The following is an 18,247-nucleotide window of genomic DNA, read 5'->3' as shown; positions in this document are numbered from 1 at the left end:
AATAAAAAAAAGGTGGGTAATAATGAACTTTTCTGAGCCAAAGCAATGTGTTCTAACCCAATGCAAGAAGCTGAGAACCATGATAAAACATTACAGGAGCTGTTATCCAGAATAACCAGTCTAGAGAGGAACATAAATGACCTGATGAAGCTGAAGAACACAACACAAGAACTTCACAATGCAACCACAAGTATCAATAGGCAAATGGATCAAGTGGAGGAAAGAATTTCAAAGCTTGAAGACAATTTTGATGAAATAAGACAGGCAGGCAAGTTTGGAGGAAAAAGAATGAAAAGGAGCAAACAAAACCTCCAAGAACTATGGGGTTATGTAAGAAGACCAAACCTACAACTGATTGGGGTACATGAAAGAGACAGGGAGAATGGAACCAAGTTGGAAAACATACTTCAGGATATCATCCAGGAGAACTTCCCCAACCTAGCAAGACAGGCCAACATTCAAATTCAGGAAATCCAGAGAACTCCAGTAAGATACTCCATGAGAAGATCAACCCCAAGACACATAATCATCAGAATCTCCAAGGTCAAAATGAACGAAAAAATGTTAAGGGCAGCAAGAGAGAAAGGTCAGGTCACCTACAAAGGGAACCCCATCAGACTAACAGTGGCCATCTCAGCAGAAACCCTATAAGCCAGAGGAGATAGGGGGCAATATTCAACATTCTTAAAGAAAGTAATTTCCTACCCAGAATTTCATATCTGGGCAAACTAAGCTTCATAAGCGAAGGAGAAATAAAATCTTTTTCAGACAGGCAAATGCTGATGGAGGCTGTCACCACCAGGCCTGCCTTGTAAGAGCTCCTAAAGGAAGCACTAAATGTGGAAAGGAAAAACTGGTACCTGCCACTGCAAAAATACGAAGTACAAAGGCCAATGACACTGTGAAGCAACTATATCAACAAGTCTACAAAATAACCAGCTAGCATAATGATGGCAGGATCAAATTTATACATAACAATATTAGCCTTAAATGTAAATGGATTAAATTTCCCAATTAAAATACACAGAATAGCAAGCTGGATAAAGAGTCAAGACCCATCAGTGTGCTGTATTGAAAAGACCCATCTCATGTGCAAAGACACACATAGGCTCAAAATAAAGGGATGGAGGAAAATTTAGCAAGCAAATGGAAAGCAGAAAAAAGCAGGGGTTGCAATCCTAGTTTCTGACAAAACAGACTTTAAACCAACAAATATCAAAAAGGACAAAGAAGAGCATTACATAATGGTAAAGCGTTCAATTCAACAAGAAGAGTTAACTATCCTAAATATATATGCACCCAATACAGGAGCACCCAGATTCATAACACAAGTTCTTAGAGACCTACAGAGAGACTTAGACTCCCACACAATAATAGTGGGAGACTTTAATACCCCACTGTTAATATTAGACAGATTATTGAGACAGAAAATTAACAAGGACATTGAAGATTTGAACTTAGCTCTGGATCAAGTGGACCTGATAGATATCTACAGAAATCTCCACCCAAAAACAACAAATATACATTCTTCTTAGTGCCACATGGCACTTACTCTAAAACTGATCACATAATTGGAAGTAAAACACTCCTCAACAAATGCAAAAGAACTGACATAATAATAAACAGTCTCTCAGACTACAGCACAATCAAATTAGATCTCAAGATTAAGAAACTCACTGAAAACCACACAACTACATGGAAATTGAACAACTTGTTCCTGAACGACTCCTGGGTAAATAATGAAATAAAGGCAGAAATCAAGAAGTTATTTGAAACCAATGAGAACAAAGAGACACTGTACCAGAATCTCTGGGATTCAGCTAAAGAAGTATTAAGAGGGAAATTTATAGCACTAAATGCCCACATTAAAAAAACTACAAAGATCCCAAATTGACACTCTATCATCACAAGCAAAAGAACTAGAGAACCAAGAGCAAACAAATCCCAAAGCTAGCAGAATAAAATAAATAACCAAGATCAGGGTGGTACAGAAGGGGATAGAAACATGAAAAACCCTTCAAAAAATTCAATGGATCCAAGAGCTGGTTTTTTTGAAAAAAATTAATAAAATAGATAGACTGCTAGCTAGACTAATAAAGAAGAAAAGATAGAAGAATTAAACAGACACAATAAAAAAATGATAAGAGGGATACCACCACTGACCCCACAGAAATACGAACAACCATCAGCGAATACTATAAACACCTATATGCAAATAAGCTAGAAAATCTCGAAGAAATTGATAAATTCCTGGACACAAACACCCTCCCAAGACTGAACCAGGAAGAAGCTGAATCCCTGAATAGACCAATAACAAGTTCTGAAGTTGAGGCAATAATAAATAGCCTACTAACCAAAAAAATACCCAGAGCCAGACGGATTTACAGCTGAATTCTACCAGAGGTACAAAGAGGAGTTGGTACCATTTCTTCTGAAACTGGAACTCTCACAGACTACCAGTGGGAGAGTAAAATGGTTCCACTACTTTGGGAAAGAATGTGGTAGTTTCTTAAAAAATTAGACATGCAATTATCCTCAGCAAACTAACACAGGAACAGAAAACCAAACACCGCGTGTTCTCACTTATAAGTGAGAGCAGAACAATGAGAACACATGGACACAGGGAAGGGAACAACACACACTGGGGCCTGTCGGGGTGGGGGATCAGAAGAGGGAGAGTATCAGGATAAAAAGCTAATGCATGTGGGGCTTAATACCTAGGTGATGGCTTGATAGGTGCAACAAATCATCATGGCGCACGTTTACCTGTGTAACAAACCTGCACGTCCTGCACATGTATCTTGGAACTTAAAATTAAATTAAATTAAAGAAAAAGTGCAAGGGAGAGGATGACATAGGCATAGGTAGATTCAGTACTTAAAGGGCATTCTCAGAATGTTCTTCTCTCTCTCAGCTCTGCTTTCCACTGTGTTGGCTCCTTTGTCGCAGACATTCCTCTGGTGGGTTCAAGATAACTGCTTCAGCTCCAACAATTCACACTCCCATGCCTTTTTCAACAAGTCCCACCAAAGCTGTCAGACTCACTCTAACTGTGTCAGCTTAGTTACTGTGACCAACGCTGACATGTGGCTGGGAGACTGTGATGCACTAATTGGTCCCATCTGGTTCATGTGCTCCACCCTTGGAGCTGGGGGTGGAATCAACTCCATCTAAGAGCACATGAATTGAGATTGAGCAGGAGTTGCTCCTAGTTGACAATTGGGACATAATTACCAAGGATATATACTGAGTAGCCACAACCACTGTCCATTCATTACAGACAATGTTTCCTGTCTCAGTAGATGGCATCAATCACATGCTCAATCTAGAAACCTGGGAATCCATCTTTAGGTCTTGTTTCTTACTCTCACTCCATATCTAGCACTGTATTATTACCAAGTCCTTCTGACTCTTTTCCCATAAACGTCTCTCAGATTTCTCAAGTTCTCTTTCTATTCATGCCTACCACTCTAGTTCCAAGCCTCCAACATCTTTCTCCTGGATGGTGCACTGGCATTTTAACTGATCTTCCTATATCAACTTTTAAACTCACTTTAGTATATTACCTACACTGGACTTGGAGAGACCTGAAAACTAAAATATGAACATGACACTCTTCTCTTCTACACCTTCAGTGATTGCCTATTCTTCTCAGAATAGACAGACTTGTGCACCATCCCCTGTCATGAACCATATAGTGCATTTAACTGAGCCTTGTTAAGTCCTTAAATGTGTCATACTCTCTTTCCCCTGTATCATGGATCATCTGGCTACCCTGTCTTCTTGAAACTGCATTCCTCCACACCATTCACTATCACATGGCAAGCCCCTACCCATCTGTCTAATCTGTTTGCATTGCTATAAAGGAACACCTGAGACTAGGTAATTTATAAAGAAAAGAGGTTTATTTGGTTCATGGTTCTGCAGGCTGTACAAGAAGCATGGCAAGAGCAGCTATGTCTGGGAAGGACATCAGGAAGCTTCCACTCATGGCAGAAGGCAAAGGGAGCAGGCATCACACAGCAAGAGCAGAAGGAAGAGACGGGGTGGGAGGAAGGTGGCACTCTTTTTAACAACCAGATCTCACAGGAATAAGAGTGTGAACTCTCTCAGTCTCACAAGAATGACAAAGCCATTCATGAGGGATCCACCTCCATAACCCAAACACCTCCCACTGGACCCCACTTTCAACACTGGGGATCAAATTTCAACATGAGATTTGGAGGGTACAAGCTGTATCACCATCCTTCAGATCTCAGCTTAGACACTGCTTAGACCAGAAAAACTTTCCTGATACCCTTAGTCTGGTAAGGGGTCCTCCATTAGGCAACTGTGGCACCCTACACCACCCTATGATAGCAGTTATCATACTGTATTACAATGACCTATGTGTTTGCCTGAATATTTCACCAAACTTTACATTTTATGATAGAAGTAAAGATGAGTACTTGTTCATAGTGGCATCCCCAGCACCCACAGCACAGTTTCAGTGTAACAGGTGCTTAATACTTGTTAAAAATAATAATAGCTAATGTTTACTAACAGCCTGATATGTACCACCTACTACTTGAAGTGCTCTACATGTGCTGACTCATTTAATCCACCAACAGTTAATCCACCTTCTGGTTTATAGATGAGAAATCCAAGGCACAGGAGGTTTGAGTGAATTGCAAAGGTCATAGCACTAAAGGTTATGGAGCCAAGATTTGAACCTAAGCAGTCTGGTTGCAGAAGCCAAGTTTTTAACCACTATGCTATATTCTTAAAGGTACACAAGCATGCAAAAATGCTGTCCTAGATATTTTGAGGAATACAAAAATGAGAGGGGGAGTGGAATAAAAAAGTATACAGATACATAAAATACCCAACAGAGAATTATATAATATAAGGCTTTCTCGCTTTTAGAACACACAAACAGTAACAAAATCTTTCTGTTTGGTGAGGTGGGATTTGCTCACAGAGAAATATTTCAGTATAAAAATTCCTGAATTCAAATATGTTTGTGATTCAATTACACAGTGGCAGTTGATATTTATGTTGAAAATGAAAAATAAGACCAACAAGTTATTCTGGACACCAAATCATGTTTAAACTGCTACATTTATGTTTTTGAAATATTTTTCTGTAACTGCTAAACTTTTCAACAGGACCAGCTCTCTGACATTTCTTAAGAATTTCCATACAAAGTCTATTTTTACCTGCTTAAAAAAAAAAAGATATTATGACTGTCTGATACCTGGGTTGATAAGTAATTAAAGTAAAGGAGACTTCCCTCACCATCCCCCAAAATTAAGGTAAAGTTTAGGGAAAATGTTTTATAAGCATAACAAAAGTAGTTATCAATTAATCATTACTTCCTTCATTACAAGAGTACTTAATAAATGCTTTAACTAGTTCTAAGACTGTTCAAGGTAGATATTGGAACACATAGAGAATAAAAGCCTACTTCGCATATTCAACTGAAAGAAATGCTACTATTGATATAATTTGTGAGTCTCTGAACCCAGTTTAACGAGGTTGTGGTTAAAGTGATACAGGTTTTAGTGACCAGGAGCATCTTCCAAAAGAAACAGTGACCACTCGCTGATGATGATCAAAAATACTCTTGGCAGAATCTTTCTAACAAGTATAAAATAATATTGCTATTTTATTACATTGGTGGAAAATGTTAAATTAATAGACTTGTATGCACATTCATGATAAATGAAACATGAGTGAGTTTGACTTTGTCTCTGAAAATTGGGAAGGTGAATGCATTTAGTGATGCTTAAATAACAATACTCTTAGCATAGTGAATGTTAGAATAGTCAGTCTGCAGAGGAAATATGTAGATGCTCATTCTCTAACATGTATTATTTAAATTGGCCTAACCACAAAGAGTGAAGAAAAGCTTACCTTTGTGAATTAATTGATGACCATCTTTGAAGTTATAATCCTCTGAATATAACAAACCATTAAAAACATATTCACTGCAAGTAAACATCCAATTTGGACCTATTTAGTGAAAGGACAGTTTGAGACAGATAAAAGATTGGACATTAAGATAATTTTGAAGAAATTTTTATTAAAGGAATAAGTTTAACAAAATGTTAGTGAGTAGAGATGCTTAGAATTAAGATTTCATAAAGAATAATAACAAAGACCTATAATTCACTTTTCCATCTTGGAGAAGAGTTTATTCTCAGGTTTAAAATGTCCCAAATATTTTTGTTCTAATAACTATTTCCTTAGGAAACCTTTTATTTACATGTAGCCCAAAGTTAAAATTTTATTGTCTTATACAAATGGTTATAAATTCTTAATAGAATTTATCTGCATTTACAAAATTATCATGTGACTGTTTCAACATATATAAACGTTATATTTGCAAAATAAGAAACTTACTTTGTGAATGTGATTAGTTCCAGAGAGTCCGAGTATGACTCTCTAAACCAACACTGCAAAATTTCAGTAAAGATTAAAAGCTCTTCACAGGGAAAGAAGTAATGGCTGAAAAAGAAAGCAAAATAATCAGGAATAAAAATGAAAGCTGTAAAATGTTATTTTCTATGAGTGTCAAACTTGAATAATTTATTCATTAGCTTTGTTAGCTGAAGAGAAAGTAATTTTGAGTAGTTACTGTAAAAGGTCAGATGGAAAACAAATTTCCTCTGTGTCAATAGGTTAACAAAATGTTATGCTTGCTGACTGTAGAAAGAGGGCAACTCAGAGAACACTTGACCTGATTAGCTCATCAGCAACCCATTAGGAGGTTTTTCTTGGAAAAGAAATGGGGAACCCATTTGCACTAATTTCATTGCCTTCCAGATTTTGTATGCTGTTGTGTAGCAGATGCTTAGCTACTAGTGGGCACTTGATGTGCAATTACTGGAATATCTGAGTTCTGGTTTAAATTTTCAGGAATCCTGATCCTTCCAGGTTCCACAGGAAACTAAAAGGGCAAATATTTCACACAAACGTTGCTTTCATGACCAGATTCCATATATACATTCAAAGGTATATGGTATACACAAATAAGTGGTATATATAAGTACAGTCATGTGCCACATAATGACATTTTGGTCAATGAAAAACTGCATATACAGTAGTGGTCCCATAAGATTATAACAGAGCTGTTAATACCCCTGCAGGCCTTCCAATGGGACAAGATGTGGAGGTGGAAGACAGCAATACTGATGATCCTTATCTTGTATAGGTCTGTGATGGTTAATACTGAGTGTCAACTTGATTGGGTTGAAGGATGCAAAGTATTGATCCTGGGTGTGTCTGTGAGGGTGTTACCAAAGGAGATTAACATTTAAGTCAGTGGGCTGGGGAAGGCAGACCCACTCATAATCTGGGTGGACAACATCTAATCAGCTACACCATTGAATATAAAGCAGGCAGAATAACGTGAAAAGAATAGACGGGCCTAGCCTCCCAGCCTATATCTCTCTCCCGTGCTGGATGCTTCCTGCCCTCGAACATTGGACTCCCAAGTTCTTCAGTTTTGGGACTCACACTGGCTCTCCTTGCTCTTCAGCTTGCAGATGGTGTATTGTGAAACCTTGTGACCTATTGTAGAACCTTGTGATCATGTGAGTTAATACTTAATAAACTTCCCTTTACATAACTCTCTCCTATTAGCTCTGTCCCTCTACAGAACCCTGACTAATACAAGGCCTAAACTAATGTGTGTGTTTGTACCATAGTTTTTACCAAAAACTTTAAAAAGTAAAAAATTAAAAATAGAAAAAAGCTTATGCAATGAAGATATAAAGAAAGAAAATATTTTTGTATAGCTGTACAATGTGTATATGTTATGTTTTATGCTAAATGTTATTACAAAAGAATCAAAAAGTTAAAAAATTTTAAAGCTTGTAAAGTAAAAATGTAATAGTAAGCTATGGTTAACTTACTGAATAAAGAAAAGTATTTTTAATAAATTTAGTGTAGCCTAAGTGCACAATGTTTAGAATGTCTACAGTAGTGTACAGTAATGTCCCAGGCCTTCACATTCACTCACTACTCACTTACTGACTCACCCAGAGAAACTTTGAGTCCTGCAAGTTCCATTTATTGTAAGTACCCTATACAGGTGAACCATTTTTGAATCTTTTATACCATATTTTTACTGTACTTCTTCTATGTTTAGATATGTGTAGATACCCAAATACCATTGTGTTACAGACACCTAAAGTATTCAGTACAGTAACATGCTGCACAGGTATGTAGCCTAGGAGCAATAGGCTATACCATATAGCCTAAGTGTGGAGTAGGCTACACCATCTGGGTTTATGTACATATGGTACACTCTGTGATGTTCACACAATGATGTAATGGCCTAATGATGCATTTCTCTGAACATATCCTCGTTAAGGGACACATAACTGAATGTATAAGCTTGTACATATCATGTATAACTCATTTTTAGATAAAACAGGTTGGGGAGGAGAAAGAGAGAGAGAGAGAGAGAGAGAATACTGTAAATATTTAAAGTTTGTGCTTACCTGCCCCCAACTAGACTCTGAGCTTCTTAGACGTAGAAGCTTTGCCTCCCAAGTTTCTAACACAGTGTCTGACACATCATAAATATTCAGTAAGTATTTTCTGAATGTATTTTTCTATTGACTGGATGTTCACAAGTCCTTTCAAAATAAATGTGGGTTTTTTAAAGTAGTGTCAACAGGTACACCTGCATGTTGTCTCAATTTTGTTCATGTATACCTATCTCTCTACTTCTTTTAATAAATAATAATTAATTGGTAGGGCAGAGAATATCTTAACCTCCACATTCCTAAGGTTTGTTTCATGAATTTTGACTTCTGACTTCTTTTTTGGCCAAAATGATTTCTCAATTTATATATAGTGTTAAAAAGTTCTATGTACAAATAAAGAACTAAGATTTAAGTATTTTCTTCCTTATTTTTAGGTTTAAGAAGAATTATTTATGTGTTTGAATGGTGCAATTTACCTGCTTTATGTTTTGGCTAATTATTTTCAATGGAATTTATCATTTAAATTTTATTTATTATCTAAGACTTTAAAAGTGATTATAAAAAATTTGAAAAATAAATAAAATCACAATGGACCAATATAAAGATCCTGTAACTCTGGGACCAGCCCAAACTGGGCCCATGTTGTTAATAACAAAATGTTGAGTTACCTTGTAGTAACAGAGCCAAAAACTGCAAGTCATGAAGCCTAGGCATGCACAATAGAAAAAGCTTTGACCTCTAACAATATCCAAAACCAATGATTTCTCTCCTCAAAGCCAACAAGACTGGAACATGACTGGAACCATAATACCAGAACTCTTTCTGAAGCAAGGGGTCTGTTGACCCAGAAGATCTAGGGCTAAAATTCACTTCAATGTACCTTACCATAACTGGTCAAATTTGAACCCCTGCAATCAGATCCTGACAAATCAACATTCCTAAATCTTTTCTCTTGTTCTCTAAGCCCATACACTTGCTCCAAACCCCAGATTGAGGAAACAGATTTGAGCTCACTCCTGACTCCTTGTTGACTCATTTTGCAATAAAGTCTTTCTTTTCTCAAAAGCTAGTGCTATAGTTATTGGTTTCTGTGTACATCAGGCAGTGAACCCATTTGCTTGATAACAATTCTGAAAACAAGGAAAGATACGAGTGTATTTATGAAAATAAATACAATTATTTTCATAAAATACTATATCATGAATTAATATTCAATAAAATTACAAAAATTATGGATTCTGGAAGAACAGAAAGAAACCTGAATTAAAAACAATGAAATACCGAGACAAAAGAGAACTAGAAAAATTTTAAAGCTATAATGAAGGAAATAATGTCATATAAATATCTTCTACATTACTATAAGTAGAAATTAAAATAGCAACACCACTGCAGACAAAAAAAATCACTTGTAAGGTTAGAAATGCTTGAGAAATTATCCAACAATATAAAGTAAATGAATCCAAAGGAGGAAAATGATAGATATAAAAAGACTTTGTTTCTAAAGAAACGATCAGAAGAAATGGAACACAGGTGATAAAGATATAATAAAATAACTATCTTATTTATCTGTGGAAAAACTCATGAAATCAGTAGATCGAAAAGGCTTCTTATGTACTAGGCAAAATTAATTTTAAAAAGTCATCACCTTAAGATATCCTGGTGCTATTTTTAAATTTCAAGGAAACTGAAGCAATTCTGTAAGCATTCAGAATTGTAATGCTTATCTTTTACAGAAATGTAAAAGATTTCCTACAACTTCCAATTCCAGTAACAGCATTTCCAGTAACAAATTAGTCTATTCATAATAATTCTAATTGCTAAAATCATTTTCTTAAAAGAATCAAAGAAGGCCAGGAGCAGTGGCTCACCTGTAATCCCAGCATTTTGGGAGGCCAAGGCGGGCAGATTGCTTGAGCTCAGGAATTCGAGACCAGCCTGGGCAATATGGTAAAACCCCATTGTTACCAAAAATAAAAAAAATAAAAAAAAGCCAGAAGTGGTGGTGAGTGCCTGTACTCACAGCCATTCAGGAGGCTGAGGTGGGAGGATCACTTGAACCTAGAAGGAAAAGATTGCAGTGATCCAGGATCCCACCACTGCACCCCAGCTAGGGTGACAGAGTGAGACCCTGTCTCAAAAAAAAAAGAAAAAAAAAAAAAAAAGAAAAAAAAATTTCGAAAGATTGTGAGGATGAGATACCAAGCCAAACTCTAGAAGAAAGCAAATATTCAGAAAAATGAACACCTCATTAAGCTGCTTTCTTTTTCCCCTGAGGAAATTTTCTGACCTAGATAAAATTGAGCTGAAGTTCAGAGGGCCTCAAGGGGCATGGGGTATATAAGTCAAGGTCCAGATCCATAAGAATCCAAATAAGAGACAAGCACATTAAACTGAAACTCTGAACTAAGTAAATGCACTTTCCTAATCACAATCCACATGTAGGGAACTTTCTAAGGGTGAGATTTCATGCTGAGCAGAGAAGGGGGATATCGAATCTTTAAAAAATTGTCCCTTAAAACTGGTAACCACAAGTGAACACTTGCATGGATTTTCAGCCCTGTCTCATGTTAGTGCAGTGGTCCAGGAATCCTCAAGCTGTAAATTTAGTTTAAAGTAATTCTGGGATGGTTATGCGCCTAGGGATCTGACAGGAGTAAATACAAATTCTAACTAGAGGAGGAACTTTAAGGCCTAGGGAATCTCCATAAATCATTTTTAAGGAAACGTGGTGGTACATAGTCAAAAATAACCAAGACCACAAGGAAAAATGATACCATGAGGGAGACAAGAAATATGAATGGCCAGTAAAAAGAGAGTCACAGATATGTCAGATATTGGAATAATCAGACACAGATTATAAAGTGAATAGGCTTATAATGTTTGAAGAAATAAGGTCAAGATTGAAAATACCTGAAGGGAAGTAGAAATATGACCTACAAGATATGAAAAAGAACCAACAAGAGCCTTAAGAAATAAAAATACAATATCTAATTTTAAAAACTGAATTGGATGTGTTTAGCAACAAACAGAACAAAACCAAAGATAAAATGCTGAGCTAGAAAATAGGCCATAAAAAAACTCACTGTAGCATAGAAAGAAAGACCAATACAGAAAATATGAAAAACAAGAGACAATAGAAGATAAAGACATGCAAAGATTGCTTTGCTTGGAGAAGAAGGTAAAAGATGTGTAACACAATATTTGAAGAGATAAATGACTGGTAATTTTCTACAAATGATGGAAGATACCAAACCACATATTCAAAAAGCTGGAAGAATCACAAGCCAGATAAATTAAAATGTACCCAAATTAGATATTTCAGAGTCAAAAGTACAGAAAAATAAAGACAAAGTCTTAAAAGCAACCAGAGAGAAGAATAGATTACTGTATTAATTATACTTTTTTATTTTCTTTATTCTTGATGTTCTGGCATCTGAGGCCTCACTGACCAGGAAAGGACTGCCCCTGCCAGGGTTACGTAATTCCTAAAGATAGCAAACAATTCACAACTTTCACGTGCAATCTAACTAATCCAGAGCGCAATCCCCTATCTCCTCTATGTGGCTCTTACTCTTTAGGCCAATATTCAACTGCCTCAATCAACCCAGGATCAAATATCAGACAACTCAAGCCATCTCCTACAGCCCAGAGCCTGCTGAAATTATTCAAACTAGCCAATCCTGAAACCATTCGCCCTGCCTCACCTATTCTTTTATAGTTCATTTTACATGTCAACTTGACTGGGCTACAGGGTGCCCAGACATTTGGCCAAACATTACTCCGGATGTGTATAGGAAGGTGTTTCTGGATGAGATTAACATTTAAATAGGTAGGCTGAGTAAAGCAGACTGCCTTCTCTAACGTGGGTGGGCCTCATCCAAACAGTGGAAGACCTGAATAGAATGAAAACGCTGAGTAAGAGGAAACTCCTCCTGCCTGACTTCTTGAACTGGGACATTGGTCTTTTCTTTCTCTTACCCTTGAAATGAAAAATTGGCTCTTCTTGACTTCCCAGTCTGACAACTTTTGAACTGGAATTTACACCATCAGATCTTCTGGTTCATAGGCTTTCAGACTTGGACTGGAACTACTGGACTGAAATCAGCTCTCCTGGATCTCTAGCTTCTTGACTTCAGATCTTGAAACTTCTCAGTCTCTATAATTACCAGAGCCAATTTCTTATCATAGATCTATCTAGGTATCAATCTGTCTACCTATCACATTATTGGTTCTGTTTCTCTGAAGAACCTTGACTAATACACATTCCTTTATACAGAAGCCACAATAATGCCTTTTGCCCATGTTTTGTTTCCATTCCTTCTGCCTCCTGACCAACCTGGTGTTTCTCCATGTGATATTACATGGCATGCATGTCCCCTCCTGTTGACAGCTGTGAAGAACAAACTATATTTTTAATGGCAGTAGTCTCTTGATGTGATGGCCTCAATATACCTGAATTATAATAAAACGTATATTTTAAAATAATTACCTTGAGAGAAACAACAGTTAGAAAAGACAGCTGACTTCTCAATAACAACAATGAAAACTAGAAGACAAAGGAATATCTTTGTGTCAATGGTACTAACTGCTAAAATAGAATTCTATACCTAAAAATATAAATATTAAAAATGAGAGTATAATAAAGATTTAACATACAACTATAAATTTGGAGAGTCTGTCATCAAAACATACTTTGTAAATTGCAGAAGAGAGGACTATACTAGAAGAAACACAGCAGTATACAGATGACACTTAGACAACAAAGAATGGAAAGCAGAAATTTTTGAAAAAATCAAGTAGAAATGAAAAAACAAAAGGATATATATACACAGCATGTATGTATAAGATTCTCAAAGGAAAAAAGCAAATCAATGCCAGAAAACAAAATTTTAAATATGTCCTTAAAGAAAACTTTGTTAAAATAACAAAATACTTTACATATTAAAGGGAACACCATATACATAGGAAAATTTTCCCAGAATGATTACCACCAAAATGTAATAAAACTATTGTACCTTAAAAAATATTCTCTTGTTATTTAAGCCAAAAAAGTAAATTACATACAAGAAGGAAAGTTATCAGTTTGGCATAACTCTTTTAGATAAGGAAGACAATGGAGAGAGATATTTCTTACTCAAGGCCAAGAAAAAAATAAGTCAATGATTTTATATCCAACTTAAGTGACCATCAAATACTAAGAGCACAACTGAAATTTAGAAGCATGCAAAAAAAATTCAGGGAATATTATAAATCTTCAATAATTAAATTTAAAAAATGTAACAATGACACAATAATAGACAAATCACTAAAAAAGAAGATAATACGAAAGTGATCTTATGGGAATTTAATATATTATAGAAGTTACACTTTAAATCAATCAGGAAATAATAGGCCTTTACGTAAACGGAACTGGTATAATTAGCTTCATATACAGATGAAAAAAATTAAAATTAACATTCCTACCTATGCCGCATGGAAAATATCTAGACAAATTTTTAAAATAAACATAAAATCAATAAAATTACTAATACAAAATATAAAACATTTTTAAGCTTCACGTTAGGAAAAGCATTCTCAAACAAGGCTTTTTATCTATCAATTATTTAACAATTATTATAAACAAATAATTGTTAAATTTGACTATATAGTAATAATAATTATTGAGTACTTATTATATGCCAGAGATTATTCATTATTTAAGCCCTTTAACATTCACATCAACCCTGTGAGGTGATTTCTATTATAATCTTAAGTTTACAGGTGAGAAAATTGAGAATAAGAGAGGTTAGGTAACTTACCAAAGATCACACAAATAGTTTCAGAGTGGGGATTCAGACCCAAGTCATTTGCTTTTAAAGCCCATACTCTTAACCACTATGCCATATCCTGCTCTACTTAAGACACAAGAAATAGAGTTTAAAAATAATCACTAGGCTTGGATAAAATAACTGTAACACAAATAATACAAAAAGGATTAATATCTGGGACAAAATAAAGAACTCGTACAGGCCTATAAGAAATTGAAAAGCAGCCCAAAAGAAAACTGGGCAAAGGATAATTCACAGGGAAAGAAACTTGAGTGGCCAGTATGCATATGAAGAGATAATCAACTCAGTAGTAATCAAGAAAATGCAAATTAATGAGATACTTGTTCACATTCACCAAATTAGCACTAATTTTAAAAGTTTAACAAAATTAAGTGTTGAAAAGATGTAGAGAAATCACCATTATTATATACTGCTGATGGAAGAATAAATAAGTACAGCCATTTTGGAGAATAGTTTGACAGTGTCTATTAAAACTCAAAATGCTCATATCCTATAAACCAATAATTCCAATTCCAGGACTCTTTAGGAAAAAGTCTGCACTGGTAGACACTTATAAGCATTGTTATTTATAATAATGAAAAACCAAAAGCAAACTACATATCCATCAACAGAGGAATGTGATTATGTGTATATATATTTAATAAAATTCTGTGCAACAGTTAAAAGAAATGAACAAGATCTAAATGTCTCAATACAAATAGATATGAAAAATATAGTGTTGAGTGAAGAAGTGAAACAATCTCTGGAAGTATAAGCCCCAAACTTCAGTCTGAGGTTGAGGTTTTGGTGAAGAGACAATCAGGCAAGGGAGTAGAAACAAAGGGATCTTTGTTTATCTTCTGTTGTCTTTTTCAAATGTGAACGTATCCATGTTTTGTTGTGTAATTAAAATTAATTTTTAAAAAGTTTAGCAGTAATCAAAATTAGTAAGCGTGGCAACAGAAAGTACTCTATCAATAATGAGAGTTTTCATCAAATTTGTTAAATTTAAATTCAAAGTGCCATGTTTTGCAATGTCATATAGCTTAAGTTCATTATCTGTTAAAGTGCATTATTCTGTGGCCAAGGTCTTTGACTAAGCTTTGGTTAAAATAATAGTTATAATGATAGCAATATGTTTCAATGTTATTTAATGAGAAACTTTGAGTTGTTGACACAAGTGCTTTTAAAACACAAAGCATTGGACTAGACATTGCCATTTGTTTTAGCTAAATATTGAAGAAGTTCAGAGAATATTTATATACCAGTTACCATAAAATTTAAATTAAATCTATACTTATTCTGTATCATGTTATCTTAACATTGAATTTCTGCCTAAGTTTACAGAATAAGACAGTTTTCTTATAATATTCAAAGGTTTGTTTTAATAATTTCAAGAATTGTTGACTTGTAATGTTGAGAATATAAATTCTTTTTATAGGAAACTACATTTTTTAGAACATTGGCCCTAGAGAATTGTCTTTGTTTCCATAAAACTGTAAACTGTATTTGCCATAGTTTGCATTTGCTCACAAAGTTTACAATAGCTAAACACACTCTCTGACCTTCTTCCCACCCTAATGTTGTTACAATTAACTCAACCAGACTATGTGGCTTTTCTTGGAGTGGGAAAAAATCTAATGAAGACTCTTTTCTTGCAGAACTTATTTTTGCAAGTAAATTAAATAAGTGATTCAAACACATTATTTTGAAGATACAAAATGGAATCTTATTCCATTGCCCATGATTCACCAAAAAATTAACTTAAAGTAAAAGTTATAAATGGAACATCATGGACGTAGCAATTAATAGTCTGCTTTTCCTTTTAGACAAATTCCCCATTGAGAAAGATTTCAACATAAAAATAAAATCAGGAAAAGATACCAAAGAAAGCATGAGGTATAAGACAATAATCTCTTGAGTGAGAATGGTTTGACTAAAACCATTTTTTAAAAGATGGATGAATTCAACTATATATAAATAAAAAGTCTAAGTACCTAAAGAAACAAGCAAGCAAAGTCAAAGCACAACCAATAAATTGGAAGAAAGTATCTGCAATACAAATTACAAAAGGCTAATTTCATAAAATGTGTAAGCTCAGAAAAATCAATATAGAAAAATGGGCAAAGGTCACAGACAGATAACAAAAAAAAGGAGTACAGACAAAAATACAAATTCATTTTTTAAAACGAAAGGAAAAACAAGAAGATGCTGATTTTCATTTATCAGATGAGAACAAATTTTAAGAGTTTAACAATACGAGGAAATGGGCACTCATACTTTCAGGTGAGAATTTCACTTGGTACAATCCCTATGGAGAGTCACTGGGCAATACCTGTTAATATTTTCAGTACACATAAGTGTCATCCCTGTATTCTACTTTTAAAGTTATCATTCACATATATTCAAACAAATGCACAAAGAGGAAGCTAAAAACAATTCACTATAGCACAACTTGTAAGAGCAAAAAAACTGGAAACAATCTAAATTCCCATCAATAGAGATTGCTTAAATAAATCATGGTGCATCCCTAGAATGGAATGCTAAATACAACTATAGAATAGTATCCAAGACATCTTGTTACAAAGAAAAGGCAAGATACAGAGCAGTGTGTAAAATATGCTATCATTGCAGGTCTGTTTTTAGACTGTATATATATATGATAATATGTACACATAATATCTCAGGAAACACAAATAACTGATAGCTGTGTTAGCACTGAGGGGCAACACTTATTATTCATTGTCTATTTGTTGATGCCTTTTGAATTTTTTTTTTTTTTTTTTGAGATGGGGTCTCGCTCTGTCACCCAGGGTGGAGTACAGTGGCTCAATCTCGGCTCACTGCAAGCTCCGCCTCCTGCATTCACACCATTCTCCTGCCTCAGCCTCCCGAGTAGCTGGGACTATAGGCGCTCACCACCACGCCCGGCTAATTTTTTGTGTTTTTAGTAGAGATGGGGTTTCGCCGTGTTAGCCAGGATGGTCTCCATCTCCTGACCTCGTGATCCGCCCGCCTCGGCCTCCCAAAGTGCTGGGATTACAGGCGTGAGCCACCGCAACCGGCCGCCTTTTGAATTTTTTTGTACCAAGTGCCTATATTACCTACTTTGAAAATTAACTAAAATTGGGTGGGGGAGAATTTGTAAATACATGCAGATGCTTGATCAACTTCACAATTTGGGTACAACATAATTTTCTAGGAAGATTAAAGAACAGCCTGAAAAACTTGAGACTAAACATAGTAACCATAGATCTTAGAGTGCACATCTGGGTAAGTAAACTATGTCAAGAGAGCAATAGAATTTTATAAATCTGAATCTCAGCTACCTTTCTCTTGTGTGCAGTTGTGTCTAAGTTCCAGGGAGCTGACAAAGTATTGAGATATTGGCAGGGAGGAGGGAACAGAGCAGATGTAGTGTTGGAATCACTTCCCTACACAGACATACACTGAAAAATCTACAATCCCAATTGGTCTTCTGTCATCAGCCCACACAGCTTAGCAAGAAGTTGTTCTTATTCCTGTCCGAATGGGCATTTCAGGATCTCCATTTCCTCTGCTTCTTCCACACCACACTAAGAGTGGAACAGGATTCTTTTTCCTCCTGTTTTCATGTCACACTAAAGAATATGGACCTCCTTTTGGGAGGTCGAGGCTGGCAGATCACTTGTGGTCAGGAGTCCGAGACAAGCCTGGCCAACATTGTGAAACCCCATCTCCACTAAAAATACAAAATTAGCTAGGCATGGTGGCACGTGCCTGTAGTCCCAGCTACTCAGGAGGCTGAGGCAGAATTGCTTGAACCTGGGAGGCGGAAGTTGCAGTGAGTTGAGATCGCGCCACTGAAATCCTGCCTGGGTGTCAGAACGAGACTCCATCTCAATAATAATAATAATAATAGAATATGACTTTCTTTGAGGCTGACACGGCCTTATCATCCAGGGGCAGGATGCCCAAGTCATA

Source organism: Pongo abelii, chromosome 10 (assembly GCF_028885655.2).
Source record: "Pongo abelii isolate AG06213 chromosome 10, NHGRI_mPonAbe1-v2.0_pri, whole genome shotgun sequence".
NCBI classification, from domain to species: domain Eukaryota; kingdom Metazoa; phylum Chordata; class Mammalia; order Primates; family Hominidae; genus Pongo; species Pongo abelii.
This window is presented reverse-complemented; position numbering follows the sequence as displayed.